Below are 10123 nucleotides of genomic sequence, written 5' to 3' on the forward strand. Positions count from 1 at the left end.
AGGTCATTGATGAATATGTTGAATAAGACCAGACCTAGGACTGACCCCTGGGGCACACCGTTAGCTATAGGCCTCCAACTAGACTCTGCACCGCTTGTCACAACCCTCTGAGCTCTGCCATTGCGTCCAGTTCCCAACCCACCTCACTGTCCACTCGTCCAACCCACACTTGCTAAGCTTGCTAACAGGGATGTTATGGGTGACGGTGTCAAAAGTCTTACCGATATAATACAGCTCCACCAAAATGGAGCCTCAAAAAATTCCTTAACACTCATGCCTGTTCCTCTCCATGGAAATCTTTAGTAAAAGACAAAAGATTTATACGATCTGAAGAGAAACTGGAGTATTTTTCAAATGCTAAATATTTTAAAATCTTACACATTTCACGTCACAAAAGAACAGTAACAGTTAACAATAAATGGGACTGTTGACATGTATTATATCCTGGCTGCTTCAAAAAAATAGCAGTTGCATTTTCCATTCACATTTTCCATGTCTTCTACCTGGCTGACCCAATAAGAGGACAATTACTGTTCAGCTCTGATCAAACAGATAAAGTTTTTTTGCAAGCAGCAATTAGCTTATCTTAAATTTGTAATAATCTCATTCATCTCTCAGTGTCCAAATTATTTTTGGTCCTTTTAATCCAGAAAACTAAATTCTTCTGAGAAGCTAAGAATTATTTAAGCAATGGGGATAATAGGATATTGCCACAATTCATGTTTAAATGCTGTAAAACTATACTAACAGGCATTGAATGATGTGATTTGGAAAACAACTTCATCTGTAGTATGATACTCTTATTTGTTAACGGTATTAAATGACAGCCTTGTGAAAACATGATGTTCATATTACCATGTTACCAGGAATAATATGAAGTTTAAATAAAAATATTAGCAGAATTAAAATAATTTCTTATCTCCTAGTGCTTGTATATTTATTTAAATCTAAATATTTTCCATAACACTCACACATCCACACCATCTGCTCCAATATTTATTATTATTTAGCACCCTCTCCCCAGTTTGGTCCACTTGGAAGCTTTCCAACATTAACTTTCACCCTTTAGCAAGACTGGAAAGTAATTACAACATAACATTTGGAATAAGGATTAAGGCTTGATGAAAGAAGCTTGTGACGAGCTACTTGTGCTAAAACGATTTGTAGGATCATATCTAAGATGAATGAATGAATGACTAGCAAAGTCAGACCTGAAGTTAAAGAATTTATAATATTTTCTAATTACTAAACAAGCAGACAAAAATGTGAAGAAATCTAAAAATTTTTCAGAGGAACTTAAAGAAACATGAAGGAAGGATGAAAGGCTTTGGGTACTGTTCAGTGAATGGAAAGTGGACAATGGAAAGATATTGACAGCGGATGGGGCACTGACATGCACCAGGAAGCATGAAATATGGAGAGGAGCTATGTAAGGTTGATGGAGGGCATGGCAATAACAGCAGTAAGTAAGTCTTACAGGAATAAAAGTAAAGCATCTAGAAAGGCTATGCTTTGTACTTCCATTATGAGTTTATGAATCACAGACAGTGTACAAAACCTTACAACTTCATTGGGCTTAATTATGTGAATGTCTGTGAGGCAGAGGACTATGACTTAGTTGAGAAAATGGCTTGATAGTCAAGGGAAAAGGAAAAAAGAACACTGAAAGGAATGAGAAGCAGAGTTGAGATTAAAGGTATAGAAAAAAACATGCAATTAAAATGTCAAATGGGAAAAGACAGATGACATTTAAGGAACTGTGAAGTGATGAAAGGAGGTCATGGGAGCAAGGGAGATTAGGACAGGATCCTGGAGTTGAAAGCAGCAAAAATGTTTAGGAGGATTGAGATAGCTGAGAGTTAAAGGAAAAGGGTCTTCTGTTTGCTGCTGCTGTGCCTGTAGAAATCTTTCTTTCTTTACATCCCTTGCCAGATTCAACTCCAAGTGGGCTTTGGCTTTCCTAATGATATCCCTGCAAACTTGGACAGTATCTCTATGTTCCTCCTGGGTCACCCAATCTTGCTTACACCTGTTGTATGCTTCCTTTTTACATTTAAGTCTAGTCAGGAGCTCCTGGTTCATCCATGAAGGTCTCCTACTGCCTTTGCTCGATGTCCTGCATGTTGGATGGATCATTGGAGGTGAGTCTTGAAAATCAAACAGCTTTCCTGGACCTCTCTTTTTTTTCCTGGACTATATTACATTGCATTTTTCCAATCAGGCCTCTGAAATGGCTAGGGTCTTCTCTCATGAAGATCAGGGATGTCATCCAGCTTTTTGCTTTGTTCTCTCCTCTGAGGATCCTGAACTCCACCATTTCATGTTCACTACAGCCCAGATTCCTGCCAACCTTCACATCCCTGATCAGTTCTTCTTATTGTAAGAATGACACCTATCAGAGTGCCCTTTCCTTGTTGCCTCCTTGATCACGTGTGTTAGGAAGTTGTCATCACTGCACTCCCAAAACCTCCTCTATTGCCTGTGCAACACAGCGGTGTTGTCCCTCCAGCAGATATTGGGGTTAAGTTCCCCATGAGGATCAGACCTGGAAAATGTGAGGATTCTCCCAGTTGCCTGAAGAAGGCCTCATTTACTACTCCATTCTGATCAGGTGATGTGAAGCAGACAACCATCACAACTTCACCCACATTGGTCAGTCTGCTCGTGATCCAGCTCATGACTGGATCATTGTCCATATCTAGGCAGAGGTTTATGAATTCCTGTTGCTCACATAAAAGGCAACTCCCCCTCCTTACCTTCCCAGCCCATAATTCCTAAAGGGTCTGTATCCATCCATTGCAGTGCTCCAGCTGTGTGAGCCATCCCACCATATCTCTGTGATCGCAAAGAGTAGTAGTCCTGTAACTTCACGCAGACCTCTGGTTCATCCTGTTGTTCCCTAGAGGTGCTTCAGAGAAGTACCCAGTCATGCTAATTTCCCTATGTATGGGAGTTTTCCCTAGATATGGGAGTTTTCCCCATGATAATGTCCTCTGGGATGCCCCTTTTTTATGTGCATACACTTTAGGTGGGCCCCTTCAGTCCTGTATTGCTGATCACAAGGACTCTCTAGTCCACACGATCTCAGACTTTGACTTCACATCCCAGTCCACCTTTCCTGCTCTTTCTTGACTGGTGGAAGAGCAGCAGGGGGTAATAGTCTGAGGGCCAGAAAAATTTCAGCAGCCTCACCATTAGCAGTTTGCTCTGGCAAGAAGATGAAAGGCAACTGAAGCTGAAAGGTTATAGGAGGTGTTAGAGGTAAAATAGCCAGTGCTAGCTGTAACAGAAAGGTCACGGGAGCAATCTGCAAGTAGAAAAGCATGGATCAATCTGAGAAAAACTGATAGAATATGGTTTTTCACCTCAGGGATTCTCAGAAGGGAGCTGCTGGGACAACAGTGGGGCTGGCAGCAGCCTGGAGAAACTCCTGCTCGCACAGCTGCCTTCCAGCAGCCGGAGTGCCACTGGGGACAGAGTTAAGAAGTGTGATTCATCTTCTCCTCGTAATTGGAGCTGACAGAAGTTGCATGTTTTTCTGACAGCATTGGCAGACCACTTGCTTGTTCTCCACCGGACTCCCCGGGCTTCTGCAGGAACCTGCAGTGCAGACCCCAGCAGGCACCCCGTGCCGGACAGAACTTGTACCACACACAGGCAAGGGGAGCACACCCGCGCCTATAGCAGTCCTTTCCAGATGTGTATAAGCAACCATACCGACAAAATCAAAACAAGCCGATTGGGTTGTAGGGCAATGCTGCTATGTAAACGCTATAAATTCACCCCAAAAATTATTTTTTATTTCGCTAAGAAGAGTGGCAGTTCATTAAACGGCTCCAGAGCCCCTATAAAGATCTGCATTTAAAATATATTTTTATCACATTCATGTTTTAAAAATAATTTTCTAATAATTTTTTCAGTAATTTTTGTCACTGTTTTTGTGTATAAGGTGGAAATGCAGTTAAAAAGGAGTCTATATTTTATTGTTTAAGAAGGGTTTTTAAGTTAATTATCTTGCCCTGCTAGTTAGACTAAATAACAGTGCCATCTGCTGAAAGGTAGTAGTGACTTGCAGGAAGTTTACAGTCATTGTGCTTTATTTACTAAGTAGAAGTATAAGGAGATCAAAAAGGAAAGAGAAAAGAAAAGCAACCTGAAGAGGCAAAGATGTAGAGGTACAGGGAAAGATCTTCAGTAAAAGGTGGATGAAAACAAAAAATAAGAGTTGAAAAATAAAAAAACAAGTAGGCTGAAATGTGTCTATTTTTAACACTATTGATTTGAGGCTTAAAAAAACATGATAGCTTATATTCATTGAAGTGACCTCTCTTGTCATATTACTACATAGTTCATCACCCCAATGACAGTGGTCTGCTCATGTCAATAATCTTCAGCATCAACTTTGCAAAAAAAAATTACATGTTAAACTCTTTCAATCAAGGGAGAATAATAGCAATTAATTGGAACGTAGTTGTAGCCTGTATGAAAATAAACGTTCTACTTACACATTCCAAACAGTTTCTTGGATTCTGACATAAGATGGTTTTATTATTTTTAGCTTTTGAAATGGATAGGTAATGAAATGCGTATCCAGGCATGGGAGAAAGACAGTGTTGTCTTTCCTCTGCTTTCTATCATATTATCCGGCAGGGCAGGGGCGGGGGGGGGGGGCTGTCCCTGAGATTTTCTCCCTGTATGACTGCATTTACAATATGGACGTCCGAGCAAGAAAAGCCACATGATTGTCGTAAGGAATTGCCCTTTATGAATCCCAAGAAGTGACAAGTAACATTTTCTTAGAAGAAAACAGAACTTTGATTAAGATATCAAAATGGAAAGTGGTGTGATTTTATCATTAGCTATATATCTTGGAAATAATATTTCCTGGAGATCTAAAAATACAAGTATTATTTTAGCAAGAGTGCATAAATTTATCATGTAAAAGACGTGGCTTTTTATATTTGCTATTCTGCTTTCAAGGTACTGTAAGCCAACTAACAAATTTTCATTATCCTTCATAGTGTCTTGTGTTGGTTTACTTTTTACCCAAGGGAATGACACTCCTTTTTTGTATTATATTTAAAGAAATTAAACATTTGCCATCAAGTCTTACACCAGAGAGCCAAATTGTGCTAAAAAACATGGTATGCATCATATTCATAACAGTGCAAATTCTTTTCGTTTATCTCAATATTTTAAATATTGGGCATTTTTTTTAAAGCTTCCGTTCTTGGACTCATGATTGTGAAAGTCATAGTATGTTAGTGTTTGATTTTGAGTTTAGTGCCCTATTCATTCTGAGGGAAAAATGACAAAATTTGTACCTGAAATTTTTAAGTTTTAAGGATGAAGAAGGTGAATCCATGTAAAAAGATTCCCAACATCGTTATGGGTTTAAATCTTGTTTCCATTTTTTTAGGACAGCCTAAAGTCATAGTATTATTTTAACTTGAATCAGTTAAAAAAATATCCTTTTTGTAAATGTGCAAGACAGAAGATTAAAATACATGTTTGTCGTAGACTTCTTACAGTTATCAATAAAATCCATTAGGTAGGTAAAACTTAGCTTAGGAAGGAACTCAAACTAGCCAACAAATGGCAAAGACAAATCAGTGTGATTTAGAAGATGGAGTTTACAAAGTGCTGTGAAGCAGGCTTTGAAATAAAACTTTTTTCTCATGGTGGGACACAAAAGTAGGAAAAAGCTGATGCTGAGAGGAAAAAATGGTGGTGAAGATCCACCATCTAATATGGTAAGGAACCCTAACATTTGACAATTTGAAAGGAATATTTTTTTTTCCTTTGTTACTGAAATTCTTATGAGAGTTGTTTGGGTTGGTTTGTTGGGGTTTTTTTAAATTTAAAATTTTCTTTTCTGTATCTAAGCCTGAAGCACACAATTTAATTAAATACATAAGATGGATAAATATAGATATGTTGTTTAAGCAAATAGATATTTGGTTTTTTGGAGGGTGCATTTTGGACTTTGATTTCAGTTTTTCTCTGATTTCAACAAATCCTGCTTGAAGACTTTTCCCACTTTTGCAGCATTTTAAACAATTGTCCCCACCATTCCCTTGAAGAAGAGAAATTAAATGGAGAAGAAGAAATAGGATCTATATGTGCTAGGTCATGTTGAGGGGCCATCATTAGTTTTCCTTTCATATTGTGATCCATTTTGAAAGGAACTTAATACGATGACAGGCTAGGAGTACTTCTTACATTACCAATGAATTAAAAATTAATTACATCACAAAATTGCTGTAGCACTTCCAGGGTACAGTTTTGGTTGGTTTTTGTTGGTGGTTTTTTGGGTTTGTTTTTTTTTTTTTGGGGGGGGTGGGTGGGGTGGGGGAGTGTTGTTGTTTTGTTTACATTTCATAATTAAAATACTGCAGTGATTTGAGATGGCAAAGTTATGAGATAATATGAAACCTTGTCAAAGACCGTTAGTGAGCAGGGGAAAGTCTTTCAAATATTCAAAGATTCTATGAAAGAACATCCTACAGATTACTCTGGTTCTACATACAGAACATTAAATTTAGGAATAAAAGGAAATAAAACGAAGTTTGAATATTGCAGATGGTAAAACAGGTAATTCCATGCATATTTTCCAGATCTTTCAGAAAAAATTTGGATTAAGCAATGAGGACTTACTGAGTAGTAAGCATAATAAGGGATAAAAGAGTTAAATGTGTCCAGAGCAATGAAATAAAGCTGTGAGAAACTCCAAAACTGAAAAAAATACACCCTCTTGGATATTGTTTTCATAATGATAATGTTACTTTTATCCACAACAAACTAAAGAGAAATGCAAGGCAGTGTTTGGTGGGAAGCAACGTTATTTTTACATTTTTGTTGTCCTCGTTGTATTAGACCAACTGGTATGTACTGCAGACTGTTCCCAGAAGCTTGTCTGATAGAGCCAGAGGAAGGTGAATTATATTTAATGAAATATATCACCTCTTCCTGATAAACCTGGCCACCTCTGGTTCTGGAAACTCAAGCCATCATAGGAGCTAGAAACAGTCTTTTCAAAATTTGACTCAGAGCTGCTTAAAATGTGATTCTGCAGGAAAAGTTTAGTCTCTCTCCCTTCCTTTTCCCTACCACCCCCCAAAATGTGTTTTCCTTAAAGTGTGGAGAGTTTGTACTTGCACATAAACAGTTTAATTTTAGTTACACAGCTAACTGTGAGAATTTGCATGAATGTTCAGCTAGCCATGCACTTCCCGGCCTCCTGCAGTTCAGAAATCCATCTTTTACTATTGAAGATGACCTGCAGTCTCTGCAGGAGAAATCATATATCTGCACAGAACGGACAAGCTCATCCACAAAAAAAAAAAAAAAAAAAAAAAAAAAAAAAAAAAGCTTGCAAGATTTTGAGCATCCATCCATTTTAAGCTTTATAATTACTTCAGTTCTTTTGTTCTCAACAGTCTTAACCAAGAGTAGAATTTGTAATTGTGAGAACTTCAGGAGTGAATATTTCTCTTGGGTTGCATATCAATAGGGAAGGTAACATTTTTCTGAGAGCTGGTTCCAGGTTGAATGCAGGGATGTTGTAGAGGTTAATGGCTAATATTAAACTCCTGTTGTTATCAGCAGTTTGACTCCACAGTTCATTACTACTGCCTTAGTCTGTTACTGATGCTTTTCTTCTTTCCTGTGTGTTTACAAGTTAGCAAAAGAGCCCTGCAAAGCACTGTAAGGATTTCAGGTATATTGTGTGAAAGGATTTAGACAGCACTACTTGTGAGGAAGTAGATAGAAGTTTCTTTATTCAAACAGAAATTTTTACTGTGTGTTCATTTTCATCCTTGTTCCTGTTCTGAAGGATAGATGAATGAATAAATAAATAAATAAATAAATAAATATTTTCTGGTCCTGTAAGTGAAAAAAAAATCCCCTTTAAGAGAATTAGATTGGGACATATAAATCAACGCTGTCCCTCCCCACTTCATTGCCTGATGAAACCAAGTTAAAAAAATGGATTAAATAAACACTGAAATGTTTTGATTTTATCTTCCTAAAATGAGAACTTGGACGAAATTGCTTTTCTCTGAGCCAAAATAAAATATTATATTTTGGAGTAGACATGAAAAGTGAAGAAAATGAAGGGCTGGTTTCACAAAACTGCTGCAGGTGGTAGCATTTATGGCTGAGTAACAGAGAGTTTTGGCATCCTATCAGAATGGGAGAAGTACTATTAGCTTTTTTACTCTGAGAAAATTCGGACCCACCATTTCTTAATTTCTAGGGACTCGACAAGCTATAATAACTAAATGATAAGCTAATTCAGTGTTTTCTCGTGATGCTTTTTCCACTTGTACAAATACATAAATATATTACAGAACAGATGTTTTACTGAGGTGCCACGCTTCCCAAGAAGCCACTATTAACACTTAAATAGTTTTATAGAAAGTAGAACAGCTAGTGGATAAGATATGAAAGGACATAATTTCAGATTATCTAATAACTGGTTAATTAATATGCCTTGCTTTCGACTCCCCCAAAAAGAACCCAAGCCAGCAAAACACAAAATGCTACTCTGTGCTAATGGTAAGTTACTAACTCAGTAGATGACAAGGTTTCAGTCCCTCTACTAATGAATATTCAGAAGAGAAAATAACATTAATAGAGATTAAGAGAAGCCCAATGAGGACTACTGTAATTAGAGTGGTTAGAGCCCTGTTCAGAGACTTCAAACACAGACTGAAAATCCATCAAGCAGAGAAAGGGAATTTAAATTGTGTCTCCCAAACCCTGAATGTTTTCATTTAGTAAAATAGAAGAACACTTTTTTTGGGGTTGTTTTTTTTTTTTTTACAGGTGCTACTTCTTGCACCTTGTTGTGTGACTTCAGCATCTCATTGTGTACATACTCTTCCAACTTAAATTCTGTGGCCACCTCGGAAAACATTTCCAGATGGAAAAATAGTGTGAGTTTTGCAAACTTTTATAAGTAAAATAATTTGCTAATTTTAGGGTGGTGTTTTATGATCAAAATACTAGGATATATACTTATGTGTACATATGTTGTACACTTATTCACACCGTTTTACCCCTTGGAGATTATAATTTCACACCTCCAGAATTACTTTCACCTGGAGATTTCTAGAGTGCTTTTAAAGCAGTTCTGTAACTAAGGTTCACAACACATACACGCACTGGGAAGAGCTCGTATCACAAGGATCGCATTGTTTGCCATGTGTGCAGGAGCTTGACAGCAGTCTCCAGGCAGCCTGTAACACCATTGCACAGCGGTTTAGTGTTGCCAAGCAAATGACAGCTCTACAAACAGCAGAAAGGATGTGTGGGGAGGCAGAGTTAAATTTAATATATTTTAATATAGTGTCTGGAAGGAAAGAGGGGGGAAATCTGGGGTTAAACCCCTTCGCTGTAAGGATGTATTATGGGGACTTTAACTACATAATCATAAGCAGTAATGATCCTTATAGTATCTCTCAAAACCAGCCTTTGTCAGTACTTCTTCTCTGGAGCTTGTGCTGTGACGTGGGTTCAGCACTGGCTCCAAGGGAAAAGTTTCACGTATGGACTTCCGAACTGCATTTCTTCACACCTTGATCCACCCTGGTATTGCTCCACCTGCATACGAGCCAGGCTTCTCCTCTCTTATTTCTGAGTCATGCCAGCTCTGCTAACCTACGCTTGGGTTACTTCCCTCCCCCTTCATAGGCCAGGAGCAATTCAGCATTTGTCCACCTGGCAATGCACCAAAATATCTGTTCCTGGCAGGCAGACAAGTCGTGCTGGTTCAGCACTTCCACTTGCTCATTTGGCACTGCTTTTTCATCGAGAGAGCAAGATCGCTCTTCCGTCCTGTCCTGCAAGCCATGACCTCTGTGAGCCTGTTTTTATCACAGGAGGACAGTTCTCCAAAGAACCAGTTTCTGTAGCAATTCCTCTAGTATCTGCCAATGAACAAGCAGATTTATTAGTAACATAGAATAAGTTCCCCTACCCCTCTACACTGTTAAATAAATATTCCCTGTCTTAAACCTGCCTCTCATATAACACAGTTCTGTTGAAGACTGAGCCTAAACCTATCTAATATGGTGAGGTTCTGGAACAGTACGGAAAAGCTGAGGAGCTATTTCCA

The 10123-nt window shown here is 38.2% G+C and overlaps 1 non-coding gene across 1 annotated transcript; it reads right to left on the reverse strand.

Annotated features, from left to right (window-relative positions):
* Nucleotides 1–232: 232 nt before the first annotated feature.
* LOC142600200 (U5 spliceosomal RNA) lies at nucleotides 233–347 on the reverse strand. The gene has a single exon (XR_012833640.1). It is a non-coding gene; the product is annotated as a U5 spliceosomal RNA (small nuclear RNA).
* Between the last annotated feature and the right edge of the window lie 9776 nt (nucleotides 348–10123).

This window comes from Balearica regulorum, chromosome 1, assembly GCF_011004875.1.
Source record: "Balearica regulorum gibbericeps isolate bBalReg1 chromosome 1, bBalReg1.pri, whole genome shotgun sequence".
NCBI classification, from domain to species: Eukaryota; Metazoa; Chordata; class Aves; order Gruiformes; family Gruidae; genus Balearica; species Balearica regulorum.